Genomic DNA, 9807 nt, shown 5'->3' on the forward strand with positions numbered 1-9807 from the left:
ACAAACTATAATTGTTTCTATTAATGCTAGAAAATAATATACGTCCCTGCATGAGCAAAATCTCCACCTACGACAAAAACAAAAAAGTAAAATTAGTTATTGTTAGATAAAAAAATACCCTTCCACTACTAGTTACTTAATGTCGTTAAAAATATTAAAATTACCATGATGAGAGAAACATGAAAATTCATGTAGCTGGTAGCATAATCTCTACACTCTTCTTCTCAGGCTGTAATCATAAAACAAAATTTTAATAAATAAAACTAAAAAATATCATAATAAAGAATTAATCAAAGAAATTCACCTTTTGATTTTTCTTTACACCGTGAAAAACCCGAATCCAATCACTGCCACAAATCAAAGCTTGAACTGTACTTGGTGCCAAGGAAGAGCGATATGAGTCTATTACTCTACCACCAGCACTAAATGTAGACTCTGAAGCTACTGTGGATATGGGAATTACAAGGATGTCTGCTGCCATCTTAGATAATAGCCAAAATTTTATATGATTCACTTTCCACCATTCGAAAACATCAAAATCATATTGTGAAGTTTCCTCACAACTATATACACCATCTTCAAGATAAATTTCCAATTCTGACCTTGGTGAATTAACTACATCATTTTGTTTCATATAACTCATCAACTTTGACCAACCTGAACTTGATGAAGGCCTACGACTTGTGGAAACAGCCATAGAGCTACTAGTACTTGAAACAATCTCTTCATTTCTAATATCCACATAATATAAGGATACATATTCATCGTAGATCTCATATAAGGTGCGTCGAACTAAATTTATATTCATTGTAGTTTCCTCCTTAGAATATATCACTGGAAAACACATTTCGATCAACTTTAATTTGACCCTTGGATTCAAAACTGAAGCAACAACCATCAATAAATTGCATTCACCCCAATACTTCTCAAATTTCTCTTTCATTCTACTAACCATTGTCCTAATGAAAACATTTCATTGTAGAATGAAAATCCAGAACTTCTTTTACCCTATATACCTCACTAAGGTACAAATTAGAAGTAGGGTAGTCACTCCCAGAAATTATATTAGTAACTGCATTAAAAACTTTTAAAATCTCACACACCATGTCAACCTTTTCCCATTCATCAAAACTTGGCAAACAATCATACGTTGGTTCTCCAACTTTAAATCTAGAGAATGTATCTTTGAATTTTAATGCAGAAGACAACATGTCATAAGTGGAGTTCCAATGAGTTGGACAATCAATAACCAACCTCTTTTCACCAAGTTTTAATTGTTGTACAATTTTAGAAAAAGTGCGAAGTCTAGCCTCAGACAGATTTATGAATTTGACACTTTCACGAACATTATTAATGATATCTTTAATCTGAACAAGACCGTCTTGGACTAATAAGTTCAAAATATGAGCACAATAACGCACATGAAACAACTTTCCACCACACACCAAATTTTTTTTCCTTGAAAAATCTTGTTTCAAAACTCTGATACAAACATCATTATATGCAGCATTATCAACTGAACTACTAAAAATTTTATTTTCGATTTCCCACTCTTTCAAACACTTGTAAATAGCATCTGCTATATTAGCGCCACGACGAAGAGGAGGAACATGCACAAAACTCAAGACTCATTTTTGTAGCTTCCAATTACTGTCAATAAAATGCCCGATAATAACCATGTATTCAATTTTTTGATTTTAAGACTTCCAAAGATCCGTGGTAAGACTAATCTTGTTAATCTCTTTTAACAAAATTTTCAATTTCTTTTTCTCTGCCTCATACACCTCCATACACTCCTTCTTAATAGTCTTAGGGGATATTTTCCCATAATTCATATTTGCCATTTTCATTACAAAATTAAATCCCTCCTCTTTTACTATCATGAATGGATGCTCATGCATAAGAATTCAATGAGCAATGAGTACTCTCATTTTAGCTTGATCATATTTTCCTCCAAAATCCATAAAAGGAAGTCCAGATGGACTCTGATCAACATTAGACCCCGCTCCCACTGGTTGAAAGTTTAAGGTTTTTTGTTTTCTCATTGCCAATTTTCTACTAGTGCAACGTTTCAAATGTCGACTCATATGTGTGGTCACTCCACTACTAATAACACTAAAATTGATTTTACAATGAACACACTGAGCCTTTTTTGTACCATTAAGTGATACTTCTTTGAATTCCAACCACACATGAGACTTTTTTTTGTCTTTTTGAAGTATGAGTAGAATCACCTTCATCCTCATTTATGGTAATTTTATTTGGGCCCACTTCTATTACAGAGGGTAGTGACTCTGGTGGAGTTGAGTCACTATTTATAGTCACCCTAGAACTAGTGTTAATTATTGATGTCAATTGAGGAGGTGTTGAAATTCTTGCTTCTACAAAAAAATAAAATTACAAATTAAAAACATAAAGAAAAGAAAGTTATCCGAACAACAAAGATCCTACACATAATTTAAGATACTTGTTTATTCTTAGAGGAAGGTATGTGACATTGTGACAATCGGGAACGACCCTTGTCTTTCAATGCAGGGGGTCTCTTTGAGCCAGTAGCCCTGCACCCAATAGTTTCCAGTCCAATATACCGATCCTTTTTTTATATATAAATTTTAAAACTTCTAAGATAAGGAAATAAGACACCAACATTCTCTTCTAATATTCTGATGAAATTCAACCTCAATACCAAGAAATTAATGATAAAAATGAAAAAAAAATCAACACTTATAGAACCCGAAAGTGTGTTTGCCGTTCAGGGATATCTCCAAAAGCCTTTCCAAGAATGAAGGAGCACTGCTGAAACAAAGCGAGAGTTAGAAATTTTGTAGGGTTAGGTCGGCGACAAAAAAAAAAAAAAACAATAAATAAAAATCTTACCTCCCGTCGGACCGTTGCTTTCATCTCGTCAGCGAGGAAGAACTTCGGATGAAGAAATCGAAGAGGAAAGATAAAAATCGAATGTAAAAAAGAGAGATAATTTACATCCGTCTATATCTAACATATCAATTCAACAAAATATGAATATTTGACAAGGTTTAGGCATCATATATCATCCAATGAGTAAATTTAAGACATCAAAGGTTCACACACAAGATCTCAATTTCCAAAAGATAGAAAAGGAACTATCAAATCACTTTTGCTAATACATCAAGCCATATAACATTTGAGAATAGCAGTAGATATAAGTTCAATGAGAATTAAGAAAGAAGGACAAAAACTAACTTTTTTTATTCTTTTTTATAATAAAGAGAAGTTGGATGCAATTAAGAAAGCTCCTGATTCCATTAACTATAATAGAGTATTATTGAACAGAATATGTTATTAACACTCAAAATCATGAAATAAAATTTCATTGCTAAAATATATCAAGTAACAATTTGAATACCATTGTTGTTTATTGCTGAAATTTATGATAAACATACAAAATTTTATTAGAGGTCAGACACCTAAAAATAAGAAGGCAAAAAAGAAACAAGATCCCACAACATAAAAATATTTGAAAGTCTAGAATAATAACTTCATTTATGAAGAACAATGGAATTTGAGCAAAAAAATCATTGACAACCAACCAACTATTTTCCAAACATTATAGCACTTGGGCTTAGTAAATCATTCTGAGATATACAAAAACATAACAAATGACAAGGTGGGGGATTTTTCTCCACCACCCTTCCTTTCCTTCTTGAATGTTAGCTCAGTATGAAGTTTCCTGGCTCTCAGCCAGCTAGAATGCAATTGATGGCACACTCAAGCAAAAAATAAAACAAAATGAAAAAAAAAAATTAAGAGAATAAAATAGGTCAACCTTATACAATCTGTATAAAATGATCTTCTTACCTTCTACCCTTAAATCAAGAACTCACCGTTTCAAAAAATCAAACAGTATCAACACTCAAAATCATGAAATAAAATTCATACCAGTTTTCTTTGAATGATTTCTTCCCGAGTGTACTTTGAACTGTCAGCTGGAAATATCGGAAAAAAAAACAGAGCTGAGAAAAATAACATTTGCTTACAAAAACAGAGTGTTTGCCGTTCGGATATCCAAAAAGACTTTCCAAGAATGAAGGAGCACTGCAGAGAAACGAAGCAAGAGTTAGAGATTTTTGAGGTTAGTTGGGCGATGAAAAAAAACAGAAAGATTAAATAAAAATCTTACCTCCTTCCGTCGGACCATCGATTTCGTCTCGTCGGCGAGGAAAAACTTTGGATGAAGAAATCGAAGAGGATGAAGAGAAAGAAATCGTAGAGGAAGAAGAGATAGAAATCGCAGAGGAAGGAATCGAGGAATTGAAGAGGGAGAGGGAGAACGAGGGATTTGAAGACCAAATCCCCCATTTCCCCTAAATACCTGTCGACGGACAGTGATTTCCGCAAGAAATCACGCTGAAACGGCATGGAAATGGCAGAGTGAGGTATGGGTTTCGCAGGCAAAACGAAGAGAGGTTTCCCGAATCGAAGAGAGGTCTCCCGATCCCCGAATCGCTCGTTATATTAACGAGTCGGCTCGCAAGCCGACGAGCCGAACCGGGCTCTGCTCGAGCTCGATTCGTTAATGTAAACGAGCCCATCCTTGAGTTCGAGCTTGGCTCGAGCTCGAAATATAACGTTTTGAATCGAGCCGAAATCGAGCCGAACTCGAGCGGCTCGCGAGCCGGCTCGGTTCGAAGCCACCCTTACTGGCAGGAACCGAGGGAGCTGGAAACAAATGGAGTTCGTGAAATTTACAAACCTCAGTAAAAAGCCAATCGAATTTATGTGCTTCATATATTTCATAGACAAGGAAATACAATTTCTAATATATAATAAATATACACATGACTGAGAGAGCTCTTTGATTTATTATGGTTGAATTGGTTAGAACAGATCTGTCTCGTGAAGCATCTGATAATTGTTTCAATCATTCTCCGATTTTGGTAAATAGATAAATATTGAATAAATACTTAATTTGGCGTTAAACAGAGCATATTTAAGTGGACTTGTTAAGAATCAGAGAAAAACTAGTGGAAAGCATGTGTCATGCACCATAGATTAATAAAAAGGTGATAATAGTTGGTTTAAAATTGTCCTGGCTTGGAAGTTCATCAGATTTTAACTGTGGTTGTAGGAGAGGAACTTTTAGCCCTTATTGGAAAATAATAGAATGTCCACAACGATACCGATGATACAAAGAGATGATCAATCATTGATCAAAATTTCAGATGTAAACAACCACTAAAACTAACAAAGTCAAATACTATAAATACGATTAGGTAAAAATAAAAGTAGATTTTGTTCCTCAAAATGTATCAAAAGTGGATTTTGAGCCAAATTTTATAAGTGACCTACCATAGTGAATTTGAAATGAAGTGAAGAATTTAATTCATCTTAAATGAATTGATTCAACTTCAACTCATTCTTGGGTGTTAGTCTAGATGAGTTCAAGTGCATTGGAAAATAGATTCTAGTGTTAGTGCCCCCAAATGAAAATTATGATATAAACAAGAGAATGACTAACCTTTTATAATATACTTAAATAGATAATTAACCAAAATAAACATGGTTACTACACTTATATGTGATTTAATGTGTAATATTAAAATATATTAATATCCTAATTAATAAAAAACGAATTTATATTACTTAATGGTTACAGTTTATTATAAATTAATACAATAATTACTTGTGACAAGAATAAATTATTAAAAATAAATAAATAAAATTAAAAACTAATATATGTGAATATAATAAATAAAAAGATTATTTTTAATAACATAAGATATATTTTAACATTAAAAACCACTAATTTAATACAATAATAAAAAATAATATAATAAATAAATATATATTTATCTATAACATAATATATATTTTTATGTATTATTAATTAATAATATATTGTCATAAAATTTCAAACCATTGGTTTAATTAATTATAGCAATTGGATAATCAAACCAAAAGAATTTATCAAATATTTATTTTAAAAATATTTTAATAATGACTATTAAATCACTAATTTAATAAAGTAATTATAAAATAAATATATTGAATAAATAAAAATAATTATTTTATAAATAAAAAATATAAAATTTTATTTTTATGACGAAGGTTTAATTTTTATTAACTTAGGAAAAATTAAACTTTGTCTTCCTCAGCGACGGGAGACTACAGCGAGCAACGGCGACGGAGGCGGCTCTTCGACTTTACGCCGAGAGGGAGAAGAGAAGGAGGCTGAGAGGCTCTACGACAAAGGCTCGACCTCCCGTGCTTTGCGACGGAGGTCGAGAGGGAGAGGAGAGGGAGGCTGAGAGGGAGAAGAGAAAAAAAATTGGGGGAGGAAGACCGAGCGGGAGGAATTTTTTGCCAGGGGTGGGTGGGGAGGGAGAAACACATATCCTGTGCTTCATGTTAATGATTCAGAAAAAATGTCTGAATCAGCTTTCCCCGTTTTTTGCCTTATTCAATGAACTGAAGTGATTCAAAAGAAGTGAAATTCATTCTACACTAACAGCTTAATCTAATGAGCTAAGAAATGCGGGAGTAATTCTTTTTGGTTCATTTTGGACTAACCTCCCTAAGAATTATGAATATTTTTTAATTATATTCATCAACTATTTGGGGGATTTTATAAACAGACAACATGTCATTTTTAAAGCGTAAAATTTTTATCTTAGAATATTAAAACTCTATTGTTAATTTTTTTTACCTCATTTCACTTTAGAACAAGCCACATTGACCATGACTTTTTTTTAAAGCATTCTCATATTTTAAAATCACTTTTGGAGGTCAATTTAAGGTTTAAAAGCTAAATACACATGGTTCTATGAAAAGCAAAATATATGAGCCTTTCCTTATTTTTAAAGCTTTAATTATTTTAACTTAATCCCTATTGATTATTATGTTTTTGATACTTAGAATCATAATTAGGATCTAACAAGTTGATTTATGTTTTTTTATTTTTAAATCCTTTGAATGATTGAGCTGCCCTGTAATAGGACACTTGTTAGCCGCCCATTGCAAAACTCATAGTTAAAGCAGAGAAGTCCCACAAGATGGGTCCCAATGTTTTTAACCATTTGATACCCAAAACCATATCAAATCTTGCCAAAGCTATGACAAAAAATCCTAAATGAAATAAAAGTCGTATTAATTAAAAATTTTACCGCTTTGCTGAATCCATAGCTAGGGACTTTCTCCTCATTGGCGACTGAAACCATGGTTGTTGGGTGTGGATGGATCTGTAGCCAAAGATGTTGAGCAGTTGTTAAGCTAAGAAAATTGTGTGAACATCCTGAATCCATGAGTTCCTGGTCCTCTGACTTGCATAATGTTGGCAGATTTTTGCCTAGTAATGACATTCATAGAGAATCTGGTGGGTCCTCCTCAGTAGGACCATCACTATTTTCTGGTTCCTCGGCTTCATCCACTTCTAGCCAGAACAACCGTTTACATTGGTGGCCTGCCCTGTACGGTTTTAGCACAGTTGTAGCACAGGTTCTTGGACCTCCGTTCCACCATCTCCAAACTTGTTAATTTTCTGATATATTGAGTTGGTGGATTACTAGGGCGTGTATCGGCTGCCAGAGTAGTGAACGGATTATTTCTGGGCGATGGTTGATAGCAGCTAGCCAATACACCCAAAAGACCAATCTGTCAGGTGCAAAAAGCACCGCCTACAAGAGTGGATAGAACCACTTTGACACCCACCTCGCCCATTCTTGACCGCCTCTCAAGGAGATTCAAATGTGGGACGTGGCGTGCCCAGCTCTGATACCATGACAACGGCTACCCAATATAACCCAACAGACCGGTCTGTTAGGTGCGGAAAGAATGCTGGATATGTCACCTAAGGGGAAGTATTTTGCCGCCCTTGCCAATTCATGAAAGTGTTCCATTCCCCTTGCCAAATTGGCCTTTGATGTTGAAGCCATTGCTATTGTTCCATTGCTCGAGCTAAATTCATTGCCCAAGCCAAATCTGAAGGTGAGTGAAGTTTCACTTCTAACCTCAGAGATTCATTGAGGCCTGCTGTAAATAAGTTGACCTACTGGTCGACGCGCACTAATTGGCCAGTGCGAGCCAATTTTTCTTGGAACTGTCTATGATACAGTTCAACAGATGCAGTTTGTCTCAACAACACCAAATCTCCCAAGGGGTTGTTGTGGGGGGAGGGCCAAATCTAATTGTGCATAACCCTTTAAAATTATCCCAATCCAGCACTAATCTTTCTAGTTCCACTTGATGAAACCATAGTTGTGCCTCATCTAGCATATGGAAGGCGGCTAGTCCCACCTTGTCAAACTCAGCAGTCCCTTGATTTAAAAAAAACTTCTCACATCTATGCAACTAAATTAAGGGCTCAACTGACCTAGTAAATGTAGAAAAATCCAATTTTATATACCTAGGTATTGTGCCTCCACCCTGCGGTGCATGGACAGCGGTGCGCCCAGCAAACTGCTCCTCCCTTCGGCTGTGTGCAAATGATTCTCCCCCCTTCGGTTTGGGGTAGTGTGTCTCTCTGCCATGATATCAGACATCATACTAGAGAGTCGCTGGAGTTGCAAGTTAATGCCAGGAAGTTGTTCCAATTGCTGTCGTTGTTTAGCATGTGCATCTTGCATCTCTTTGATTATGCTTCTCAGTTCTTCATTGTTGGATGTGTCCCCCATGTTACCCTGCTCTGATATCACGTTGTTATGGTCCTTTGTCATGGATCGAGTAACTCAGCGTGGGAATGGTAAATCCAGCACTGTAAGAGAGCTGCTGCTCTTGGTTTAGGAGGCAAAGACCTTCCTTTGTGTTGCTACTCTCGGTAGAAACCTAGAGAGACCTTGGGCTGCTGGATTAGAGGTAAAAGAGCCTCCTTTTTGCTGCTGTATTGTTGTCCTTGGTAAGGGGCTGGTTAGTCCCTTGCTGCTTATGGAAAGGAGGGGGCAATGGCCCCTTGCTGCTCACGTCTAGTAAGGGTGATGACCCTCCCGGCTGCTCTCGAGGTTAGGGGCTGAAAAGCCTCTAACTTGGCTTGGAAAAGAGGAAGAAAATCCTCTCTTACTTCTGTGCTCGGATGAGAGACAAAAGGGCTCTTGATGAACTTGGAAAAGGAGGAAGAATTCCTTGTTCTCGTTGAAGATCAATGTAAAACAAAAAATAAAAAACAGAAGAAAGAAATTCAGATTCAAGAGGGAACCTGGACCTAGAGCTCGTCAAGGAGAACTATGTACTCTGTTTAACCAAATTCAAGACTTGCCTTTTCTTCATTCTTCCTCCCCTCTAAGTAGGGTTGACGCCAACATAGGTTTAGGGTTTAATTTTACAGTTCTGCTCCTGTGGCAATTTAACTTATAATGCATAAAAAATGAAAAATAATATGGAAATAAAGCAATTAACTCAGTGACTCAGTGCGCCTCCTTTGTATGACTGGGTTAGCTATTGAGTCTTCAACATTAAACATTATAGAACTCATATATTTAGATATTGGTTGCTTTAGTTTTTATTTAAGTTGGGATTGATGCTCCTTGATGTTTAAACCATTTGCAAGTTCAACAAGCATCTACGAGATTACATTTTCAAATTAAATACAACTGAACTCTTACTTTCAAATTTATTATTGTATCTCTTCATTTATAGCTGAATTTGTGCCTTTGCCTTTTGAAGTTTAGCTCAATAAATCTTTATAGGCTACTACTTTCAAATCGATTGTGATGTTGAGGTTGTTTTCTTTTGGGCTTGTACTTTGAAATCTTTAATTGAATTTTCAAATTGAACTTGGAATTCAAAATAAATTGAACTTGCTTACTTTTGAACTGCTATTATATCTAGACAACACAT

This window comes from Aristolochia californica, unplaced genomic scaffold, assembly GCF_029961685.1.
Source record: "Aristolochia californica isolate CCGP_79_NKW_82.1479 unplaced genomic scaffold, dmAriCali1.0.hap1 SCAF_9, whole genome shotgun sequence".
Lineage (NCBI taxonomy): Eukaryota > Viridiplantae > Streptophyta > Magnoliopsida > Piperales > Aristolochiaceae > Aristolochia > Aristolochia californica.